This window comes from Rhinoraja longicauda, chromosome 2 (assembly GCF_053455715.1).
Source record: "Rhinoraja longicauda isolate Sanriku21f chromosome 2, sRhiLon1.1, whole genome shotgun sequence".
Lineage (NCBI taxonomy): Eukaryota > Metazoa > Chordata > Chondrichthyes > Rajiformes > Arhynchobatidae > Rhinoraja > Rhinoraja longicauda.
In genome coordinates, this window is record NC_135954.1 from 116,258,444 (window position 1) to 116,270,373 (window position 11,930).

Genomic DNA, 11,930 nt, shown 5'->3' on the forward strand with positions numbered 1-11,930 from the left:
GTTGCTCGCGTGACATTAGGATTCATTTACTGTCACATATACCAATATACAGCGCAACACCTTGTGCTATGCTATCACATTGTACTATACATGGTGCCATCAAACCACACACACAGGGTATCAGGGTAGTGTGCAGAGAGAAGCAAGAATCCAGAGTGTTTATTTACATCAGCGACAGAACAATTATTAGCAGCAGCTTCACAGGCTTATTAACACAATAACATAAATAAATATGTGATGATCAATAATTTAATGCTAACAATCAGCAATGCCAGATAAACAGATCATAATAGTGCAAAACCAAAGTCGACAATGCAACCAAAACAAAGTCCACAGTAGGTGCTGAGGTTAGTATAAAAAAGGGAACTGCAGATGCTGGTTTAGAAAAAGAAAGACACAAAGTGCTGGATAGGGCAACATCTCTGGACAACTTGGTAAGGTGACGTTTCCAGTCGGGACCTTTCTTCAAATTGATCCACTTGAAGAAGGTTTCTGACCCGAAACATCCATCTCTACTAATTCCATTGACCAGCGGCTTGGCCTCAGACTCGTCTTGCGGCTTGGCCTCAGACCAGCGGTTTGGCCTCAGAGTCGAAACTCGTCAAAAGCTTTGAGGGCTCGCCAGATGCTAACTGTTGTGACATTGGTATTAAAAGGAGACACAAAATGCCTGAATGATTCAAGCATTGTGTGTCTCTACGTTGTAGGCGTCTCGACGTTGCTGGTGGGGTTAATGTTGTACAGCATTTTCTAGAACCTGACGGTTGTGGAAAGAAGTTATTCTTGAAACTGGAGAAAAGGTACTGCTCCAGAGAAAGTACCGATAAATATTGTCAGTGCTGCAAGAGGTAGATTGGAAGATCGAGAATACATGTGACAATAAACTGACCTTGAAACCTTCAAACCTTGAAACATCCTGAGCTTATTAAAGGATTGCTATGAACCGGTCCTGCTGAGCCAGATGGCCACAACGCATAGATCAACTTGCACTTTACCCTGTCCAAAACTGTTACAGCTGTTTCGTTTCGTTGGGTTGCTGCTGTCTAAATTACCTAAATTATTGCATCGTATGGGAGGCGCATTCCCAATCTCGTTGTACCCCTGGGTACAATGACAATAAAGATATATTGTATTGTATTGTATTGTAGATAACAGCGGAAAAGAAGCTGTTCATGAATCTGCTGGTATGTGCCAATGGGAGAGGAGTGAAAAAGGTGAGGGGAAGTCTGGTCTGTGTGAGGGACTGGGCTATGCCCACAACTCTACCATTTCCAGCGGTCTTGTGCAGAGATGTTGCCAAACCAAGCTGTGATGCATTTACAGAATTAGTCATTAATCACACAGCACAGAAACTGACCAACATTTGGCCCATCTCCCTCTAAACCTTTCCTGCACATGTACCTGCCCGAATGGCTTTTCAATAATGTGATTGTATCTGCCTCAAATCTCTGACTACTTGTTTCATATACCCACCACTCTATGTGTGGAAATGTTGACCTTCAGGTTCCCATTAAACCTTTCCCCTCTCCCCTTACACCCATGTCATCTGGTTCTTGATTCTCCTACTATGATAAACAAATCTCAACCTGCATTTCCCCGTCATGAGTTTATACACCTCCATAAGATCACCCCTCAACCTTCTGCGCTCCGAGAAATGAAATCCTATCCTGACCAACCACTCCCTCGAGTCGTGGCAACGTTGTCTTAAATCTTCTCTGCACCCTTTCCAGCTGAGCGGCATTCCCGTTCCCTGATCATACAGCTGTCATTGCCACGGTGTAATGCCCCCGTCTGCGGCTCTCATTGCCATGCGTTATCCCTCTGACTTATCTTTGGCTGACCCCGCCATGTACTCCAGGGTGGTCAACAACAGGATGTACCACTCATTCTGGGAATGCAGAAGGGTTGGAATATTTGGGAGCATAGGGCCATGAGCCAGGCGTACAGTAGCTGATGGGAACGCTGTGAAAGATCTGACCTTCAGACGTTTACTCTTCTTCTGGACAAGCGCCACATTATTTTTCTGACATTGCCATAACAATGCTTTCATTTTTGCTCTGCTCAAGCGAGTCAAGAATGTTTAATTATCATATGTACTGGCAACAGAACAATTACATTGTCAATAATATACACAAAACGCTGGGGTAGCTCAGCGGGGCAGGCAGCATCTCTGGAGAGAAGGAATAGGTGCTGTTTCGGTTGGAGACCCTTCTTCACACTGAAAGTCATGGGAAAGGGAAACGAGAGCTATAAACGATGATGGAGACAGATGTAGAACAATGAATGAAAGATCTGCCAAAAAGTAACAACGACAAAGGAAACATGCCATTGTTGGCTGTTGGGTGAGAACAAGAAGCTGGTGCAACTTGGGTGGGGGAAGGATGGAGAGAAATGGAATGCTGAGGTTACTTGAAGTTAGAGAAATCAATATCACTGGGCTGTAAGCTGCCCAAGCGAAATATGAGATGCTGTTCCTCCAATTTGTGTTTGGCCTCACTCTGACAATGGAGGAGGCCCAGGACAGAAAGGTCAGTGTGGGAATGGGAAAGGGAATTAAAGTGTTTAGCAAACGGGATTGCCGGTTACTGCAGCTTTACAGGCCCGGTAACCCATTAACACACAAATACAGTAATCAGTAACACACAAATACATTAATCAGTAACACACAAATACTTTAATCAATAATAAGAGCAATACTATGAATCCATAACAGTGTAAAACTGGAGATCATAATGTAACCCAAACACATGTTCCATGGTGGATCCAACTTGTTGAGGTTAGGGCTGTGCAGTGTTCAAGAGCCTGATGGTTGTTGGGAAGAAGCTGTTCTTGAACCTGGAGGGCACCGTTTTCAGTCTCCTATACCTTCTTCCCGATGGTAGCAGTGAGATAAGAGCGTGACCAGGGTGGTGTGGGCTGTTGATGCGATGGTCAGCACCTCCTGTAGATCCCTTGGGTGGTGGAGAGGTCAGAACCCGTGATGCTCCAGGCTTTCCTGATTTCACTAAAAGAATATTGAGCTGCGCAGCGGAAACATGGCCCTCAGCCCACCTTGTCCATACCAACCAAGGTGCATTCTGGATTTGTCTCATTTGCCTGCAATTCTCTGGAACATGGGAGGTTGAGGGGAGACCTGATAGCAGTATATACAATTATTAGACAGGGTGGACAGACAGACCTTTGCCCCAGGATGGAAATATCAAAGACTGAAGGGCATACATTTAAGCTGAGTAGGGCACAGTTTAAAGATGATTTGGCAAGGTAAGTGGGAGTGGTGGGTGCCTGGTTTGCACTGGTAGTGGTGGTGGCAGATACGATAGTGACGTTTCAGAGGATTTTAGATAGGCATATGAATATGTTAGGAATGGAGGAGTTAGTTCAGGCAGAGGAGATTAGTTTAACGGCATCATGTTTGGCAAAGACATTGTGAGCTGGAAGACTTGTTTATGTGCTGTACTGTTTTAAATTCTATGTTCTATTTGGACCATGTCCCTTTAAATCTACCAAATGGTGCATGCTTTATTCTTGAACTGTGGACGGCTTGATTGTAATCGTGGATAAAATTTTCTTTGATTGGATAGCATGCAGGCAAAAGCTTACCACAGTACCTCGATACACCAGACCAACATATTACACTCAACTGTGCTTGTACCCGCCTGAGTACATTTAAACTTTCTAATAGTACCCACCTCTACTACGTCCTCCAGCAGATCGTTCCACATACTCGATACTCTATCTGAGGGGAGGTTCGGAGGAACATGGGCCAAACGCGGGTAAATGGGTCTAGCATGGACAGGGCACCTTGCTCAGCATGGACAAGTTGGGCTGACGGACCTGCTTATATGCGAACATACGAATTCACTGCTCTGCCTCCCACACATCCCCAGCTTCCTGCCAGACTCCCCCTCACGTTCCCTCTCAGTCTCCTGGTCCAACCTGCCTCCCCCACCCCCACTTCAATCTCCCCTCCCACCCACCCCAATCTCCCCTCCCTCCCCCGCAGTCTCCCAGTCTCCCACACACTCCTTCCCCTCACTGAAATTTCATACAACAGAACAGCACAGGAACAGGCCCTTCAGCCCACAATGTCTGTGCTGAACATAATCTTAATCCCTTATCTGCATGCATGTGATATATCCCTCCATTCCTTACATATCCATGTGCCTATCCAGATGTATCTTGACACCACTACCGTACCAGCCTCCACCACCCATTCCAGGCACCCATCACTCTCCACGTCAAACTTTATCCTCTCCACTTTGACATTTCCCCCCGGGGTAAACGGTTGTGACTGTCTACCCTGTCTATGCCTCTCTGTTTTTTAGACTTTTATCAGGTTTTCCCTGAACTTCAGGTATTCCTGAGAAAATAATGCAAGTTTGCCCAACCTCTCCTTAGGAAATGCAGATGCAGGTTTAAATCGAAGATAGAAACAAAATGCTGGAGTAACTCAGCGGGACAGGCAACATCTCTGGAGAGTCGTTTCCGGTTGAGACCCTTCTTCAGACATTGTCATTGGGAGACTGAAGGAGGGTCCCGACTCGAAACCTCATTTTATCCATGTTCTCCAGAGATGCTGCCGGTCCTGCTGAGTTACTCCAGCATTTTGTGTCTATCTCCTTATCGCTAATACTCCCTAATCCAGGCAGCATCCTAGTGAACCTCTTCTGTATACTCTCCAAAGCCTCCCTACCCTTCCAGTAATGGTGCTGCACGAACGGTCCATTCGGTCGGTGGTTCTTATTTACTGATTCCGTTAAATTGAGCCACCACCATGGGCTTTCGGTTTCTTTTGTGTGCGAACAGGGGGTGTCAAATGGGATAGTCAAGAATGGAGTTAAAGGGAAAGAGAGTAAAGGGATAGTTAATGACCCTAGAAAGCTCACAAAGGGATAGGATAGTATGGCCAAGTGTAATAGGGATCGATGTAAAGGGTGAGATGAGTAAGGAATTAAAAGTATTGTATATGAATGTGCGAAGTATAAGAAGTAAAGTAGATGAGCTTAAGGCTCAGTTAGAGGTTGGTAGATATGACATTGTGGGGATTACAGAGACGAGGCTGCAGGAGGATCGGGCCTGGGAACTTAATATTCAGGGTTATACATCCTATAGAAAGGACAGGCAGGTGGGCAGAGGCGGTGGGGTAGCTCTGCTGGTGAGGGATGAAATTCAGTCCCTTGTGAGGGGTGACATAGGGACTGACGAGGTAGAGTCACTGTGGATTGAGTTGAGGAATTGTAAAGGCAAGACGACACTAATTGGTGTTATCTACAGACCCCCAAATAGTAGCCGGGATGTAGGGAGTAAGATGCAGCAGTAGTTAAAGCTGGCATGTGACAAAGGTAATGCCACTGTGGTGATGGGCGATTTCAATATGCAGGTAGACTGGGAAAACCAGGTTGGTTCTGGACCCCAAGAAAGAGAGTTTGTAGAGTGCCTCCGAGATGGATTCTTAGAGCAGCTTGTAATGGAGCCTACCAGAGAAAAGGCAATTCTGGATTTAGCGTTGTCCAATGAACCAGATTTGATAAGAGAACTCGAGGTAAAGAAGCCGCTTGGAGATAGTGATCATAATATGATTAGTTTTAATCTGCAATTTGAGAGGGAAGTGTCAGTGTTGCAGTTGAACAAAGGGGACTATGAGGCATGAGAGAGGAGCTGGCCAAGGTTGACTGGAAAGGGATCCTAGCAGGAATGACGGTGGAACAGCAATGGCAGGAATTTCTGGGCATAATCCGGAAGATGCAGGATCATTTCATTCCAAAGCGGAAGAAAGATTCTAAGGGGAGTAAGAGGCAACCGTGGCTGACAAGGGATGGAATAAAACTAAAAGGATGGAATAAAACTAAAAGAAAAGATGTATAACACAGCAAAGAGCAGCCAGAAGCCAGAGGATTGGGAAACTTTCGTGGGAGAACAGAAGGTAACAAAACGGGCAATATGGGCTGAAAAGATGACGTACGAGGGGAAGCTGGCCAAGAATATAAAGGACAGTAAAAGCTTCTTTAGATATGTTAAGAGAAAAAGAGTAGCAAAGTCAAATGTGGGTCCCTTGAAGGCTGACACGGGTGAAATTATTATGGGTAACAAGGAAATGGCAGAAGAGTTGAACAGGTACTTCGGATCTGTCTTCACTAAGGAAGACACAAACAATCTCCCAGATGTACTGGAGGACAGAGGATCTAGGGGGGTAGAGGAACTGAAATAAATTTTCATCAAGCGAGAAATAGTATTGCGTAGACTAATGGGACTGAAGGATGATAAATCCCCTGGGCCTGATGCCAGGGTCCTCAGGGAGGTGGATCTAGAAATAGTGGACGCATTGGTGATCATTTTCCAAAGTTCAATCGATTCGGGATCAGTTCCTGTGGATTGGAGGATAGCTAATGTTATCCCACTTTTCAACAAAGGAGCGCAAGAGAAAACGGGGAATTACAGACCAGTTAGCCTGACTTCGGTGGTGGGAAAGATGCTGGAGTCAATTATTAAGGAGGTAATAACGGTGCATTTGGATAGCAGTAAAAGGATAAGTCCAAGTCAGCATGGATTTATGAAAGGGAAATCATGCTTGACTAATCTTCAGGATTTTTTTGAGGACGTGACAAGTAAAATGGATGAAGGGGAGCCAGTGGATGTAGTGTATCTAGACTTCCAGAAAGCCTTTGGTAAGATCCCGCACGGGAGATTGGTGACTAAAATTAGAGCACATGGTATTGGGGGTAGGGTGTTGACATGGATAGAAAATTGGTTGGCAGACAGGAAGCAAAGAGTAGGAGTAAACGGGTCCTTTTCAGAATGGCAGGCAGTGGCGAGTGGAGTGCCGCAAGACTCAGTGTTGGGGCCGCAACTGTTTACCATATATATTAATGATTTGGAAGAGGGAATTAGAAGCAACACTTGCAAGTTTGCGTATGACACAAAGCTGGGTGGCAGTGTAAACTGTGAAGAGGATGTTAGGAGGTTGCAGGGTGACCTGGACAGGTTGAGTGAGTGGGCAGATGCGTGGCAGATGCAGTATAATATAGATAAATGTGAGGTTATCTACTTTGGCGGCAGAAACAAGGAGGCAGATTATTATCTCAATGGAGTTAGGTTAGGTAAGGGGGAGTTGCAGCAAGACCTGGGTGTCCTTATACACCAGTCACTGAAAGTTGGCGTGCAGGTACAGCAGGCAGTGAAGAAAGCTAATGGAATGTTGGCCTTCATAACAAGAGGATTTCAGTATACGAGGAAAGAGGTTCTTCTGCAGTTGTATAGGGCCCTGGTAAGACCACATCTGGAGTATTGTGTACAGTTTTGGTCTCCTAATTTGAGGAAGGACATCCTTGTAATTGAGGCAGTGCAGCGTAGGTTCACCAGATTGATCCCTGGGATGGTGGTACTGTCATATGAGGAAAGATTGAAAAGACTAGGCTTGTATTCACTGGAGTTTAGAAGGATGAGAGTGGATCTTATAGAAACATATAAAAAAATTTAAAAAGGACTGGACAAGCTAGATGCAGGAAAAATGTTCCCAATGTTGGGCAAGTCCAGAACCAGGGTCTTAGAATAAAGGGGGAGACTATTTAAAACTGAGGTGAGAAAAAACTTTTTCACCCAGAGAGTTGTGAATTTGTGGAATTCTCTGCCACAGAGGGCAGTGGAAGCCAAATCACTTGATGGAGTTAAGAGAGAGTTAGATTGAGTTCAAGGGGCTAGTGGAATCAAAGGATATTGGGAGAAGGCAGGCACGGGTTATTGATTGGGGACGATCAGCCATGATCACAATGAAACGCGGTGCTGGTTCGAAGGGCCGAAAGGCCTCCTCCTGCACGTATTTTCTATGTTTCTATATCCTCCAACTGCTGCCTAACCAAAGCTTAAAACTTGACTTCCAGACTTTAATTAAATAAGTCCCCTCCTCCCAGTTTCCTGCCTCCCATCCCCAACCCCATGGTCCAATAAGTTCTGGTGGGCTCCACGCCGGACTCCTATCTAAGCTCCCCGCCTCGCCTGCCCCCACCCCACGGGCACCAGGACTCTGGCTCGCCGCTGACCTCATGGCCCGGACTGTGACGCCGACAGCCCCTTACTTCAGGGGCCGGGGGAGGGGAGATATGGGGGTGGGTCGGCCGGAGATCGACCGGCGACAGAGAGGCGCATGATGTCCAGCCAACGGCTCAGGGAGTGAACATAGGTACAGGGTCCCCGAGACCGGCGGAGAGACCCAGATCCCACAGGGACCCGTAGGGTCAGGGACCCCGAGCCCGGCTCGCTCCCGGCACTCGCCAACTGCGCAGCGCCGCTGAAACCGTTGGCCGGGAACGCAGCTCATTCAGCCCACCCCAGTGAGGGAGCGCCGCACTGTGGGAGGGGCGGTACCGAGGGAGCGCCGCGCTGTGGGAGGGGTAGTACCGAGGGAGCGCCGCGCTGTGGCAGGGGTGGTACCGAGGGAGCGCCGCGCTGTGGGAGGGGTGGTACCGAGGGAGCGCCGCGCTGTGTGGGGGTAGTACCGAGGGAGCGCCGCGCTGTGGGGCACTGAGGGAATGGGGTGGTATTGAAGGAGTCCATTATTACCCCTTTCCTGCCATCTTTCCCCTCCCCTGTCCCCTTCCACCCAGATCCCTCCTGTTTTCCATTTCACTCCTCGTTCTCTGCCCTTATCTCCTTTTCACCTCTAGCCTTGGTCCTGTCCTGTCCTCCGCCCTGTCCACCTGCTAACTACCCTCCTCTCCCCCATATAAAACATAGCACAAAAAGTAAGGAAATTTGTGTTTGGTAGATTATTTCTTTGTTGTATCAATGCTTCTTGGCAATAAATCTTATACCGTTGGAAAGCCTGTTTATTTCCCTTTTAAATGGTGCCACATTTGTAAGGAACATGCATTTGTGGGATGAGCAGCAGAGCTGAGTATGTGGGTTGCGCCCATGAAAAATCTGCCAAATCTTCTCTGCCAATGCCAAACAGCTTATTCTGCCATTGACTCTTGTTCGGTGTTGTTTGGTGGATTGGACGATTGAAGTCTGAAGAAACAAGACATATTGGCAATTTAACAATTTATTCATTTAATAAACAGGAGCCTCAGTAGCGTGTGGAAGAACCATACACAGCCACAACAGCCTGGCACCTCCTCCTCATGCTGGTCACCAGCCTGGTCACACACTGTTGTGGGATGGCATCCCATTCGTCAACCAGCATTTGTCGCAAGTCAGCCAACGTGGTTGTGTTGGTCACTCTGGCACGAACAGCACGCCCAAGCTGATCCCACAAGTGTTCAATGGGGTTGAGGTCAGGACTGCTGGCAGGCCATTCCATCCTCTCCACTCCCAAATTCTGGTGGTAGTCTCTGAGAAACCCTGCTCTGTGGGGGCGAGCATTGTCATCTTGGAGGATAGAGTTCGGTCCCAGACTGTGGAGATATGGGATTGCCACTGGTTGCAGAATCTCATCTCGATATCTCTCTGCATTGAGATTGCCTCCAATGATGACAAGCCTCGTTTTTCCAGTGAGGGAGATGCCGCCCCACACCATCACACTGCCTCCACCAAAAGATGTTACTCTATCAGGCACCTGATTGTCAGCACCTGGGGGTACCAGAAGCTCAAAACAAGAGTCAATAGCAACAGCAGAATAAGCTGTTTGGCATTGGCAGAGAAGATATGGCAAATTTTTCATGGGCGCAACCCATATACTCAGCTCTGCTGCTCATCCCACAAATGCATGTTCCTTACAAATGTGGCACCATTTAAAAGGGAAATAAACAGGCTTTCCAACGGTATAAGATTTATTGCCAAGAAGCATTGTTACAACAAAGAAATAATCTACCAAACACAAATTTCCTTACTTTTTGTGCTATGTTTATATCCAGTTATCACTGGAAACTACCAACTGCAGATGCTAGTTTACAAAACAAAAAGACACAATGTGCTGGAGGCATCATCTCTGGAGAACAAGCGTAAAATTAAATTTTGAGTCGGGACCCTTCTTCAGATTCCTAATGAGCATGTGACAGGTCCCGACCAGTAACGTGACCGATCTACGTTTTCCAGAGATGCCGCCTGACCTGGTGAGTTACTTCAGCAATCGGTGTCTTTCTTTGGGAAAACAGCATCTGCAATTCCTTGTATCCAATTGCCTGTGAACTGCATTTCTCCGGGGGATTTGGTCGGGTAGGGAGAGAAACGGGGCACCGCTGTTGTGCAACTGGGAACATTGAAGCGTTGTGTTGGTGAGAAAAGGGGGTGATAACAACCACGCCCGAGAGATTGCAGTTATTACAGAAACGTGGCGGAGGGAGGGACATGACTGGCAGATCAGTCTTCGCAGTACAAGCCCTACAAGATGGGAGAGGTGGGGGTTACAGCAGAGGGGTGCTCCTTTTTAATTGCAGAGACACTTAGGACATTTCAACGGGGAGCGTGGGGTCACCTAGTCAAACTGAAAAGTAAGGAAAATAACTCATAGGAAACTGAGAGGCAACTTTTTTACCCTGAGAATGGTGGGTATGTAGAACGAGCTGCCAGGTGAGGTAGTTGAGGCAGGTACTATAACAACATTTAAAAGGCATTTGGGCAGGTACATAGATAGATAGGAAAGATTTAGAGGGATATGGGCCACATAAAGGCAAATGGGACTAGCGAAAATGGAACACAAAGAGCTGCAGTAACTCAGGGAGACAGGCAGCATCTCTGTAGAGAAGGAATGGATGACGTTTCAGGGTTGAGACCCTGTGTAAATGGGACATGTTGGCCGGCATGAACAGTGATTGTAATGGCATGTCGCTTTAAGAGTTCCCATTGAAGCTGTGTGCACATTTTACACAGCTGCCAGTGAGAGGAGCTCTCGAGCAGCACAAGGCTCCCCATACTCGACACTACCTCGCCTGCCTCTTCCTCCCATCAACCCAACTATCTACCCTTTCCATTTCCCATTGATCTACTCACCTCCTTTTGTCCCTCTCACCATCTAATCCCTTCCCACCGCTCCTTTATCCCCATCTCTGCTGCTTCAAAGCAGATGCAGAGAAATGTCTTCAGTGATGAATCCGTGGAAGTCATTGCCACAAAAGGCTGTGGAGGTCAAGTCAAAGGATATTTTTAAAGTGGAGATTGACAAATTCTTGATTAGTAAGGATGTCAGGAGATATGGGGAGAAGGCAGGGGAATGGGATTGAGAGGGAAGGATAGATCAGCCATGCTTGAATGGTGGAGTCATCTTCATGGGTCGAATAGCCTAATTATGAATTCAAACTTCATGAATTCCCTTGAGCGAGGTGGCTGAAGGGTGACCTTAGGCAGAGGGATGTACAAAGTGATGAGGGGTGTAGAGAAGGTGAGTGATCACATGCTTTTCCCTAGCGTAGAGTATTTTAAACGAGCGGGCACAGGTGTGGGAGGGAAAGGTTTAATAGGAAACTGAAGGGCAACTTTTTCACACAGAGTAGAATGGGCGAATGGAATAAGCTTCCGGAAGACTAAAGGGTGGCAAATGTTCCTACAAAGAAAAGGATATGGATTTAAGCAAGGCATTTGGCATTATGGTAGGCTGCTCTGGAAGGTTAGATTACATGGGATCTAAGGAGTGATAGCCGACTGAATCGAAATATAGCTTCGTCAAAGGAAGCAGAGGGTGATGGTGGAAGGTTGTGTTTTTTGGACTGGACACCTGTGACTTGTGGTGTGACTCAGGAATCGGTGCTGGGCCCATTGCTGTTTTGTCATCTACATCAAAATATTGTTGGGAATGTACAAGGCATGATTAGCAAGTTTGCACGTGTCATTACAATAGATGGTATTGCAGATAGCGAAAATGGTATGAAACTTTACAGCAGGATCTTGATCAGTTGGACAGGTGGGCTGTGGAATATAATATAGATATATGGATTATAATAGAGAAAAATGTGAGGTGTTGCATTTGGGGAGGTCTAACCATGGCAGCACCTGCACTTACA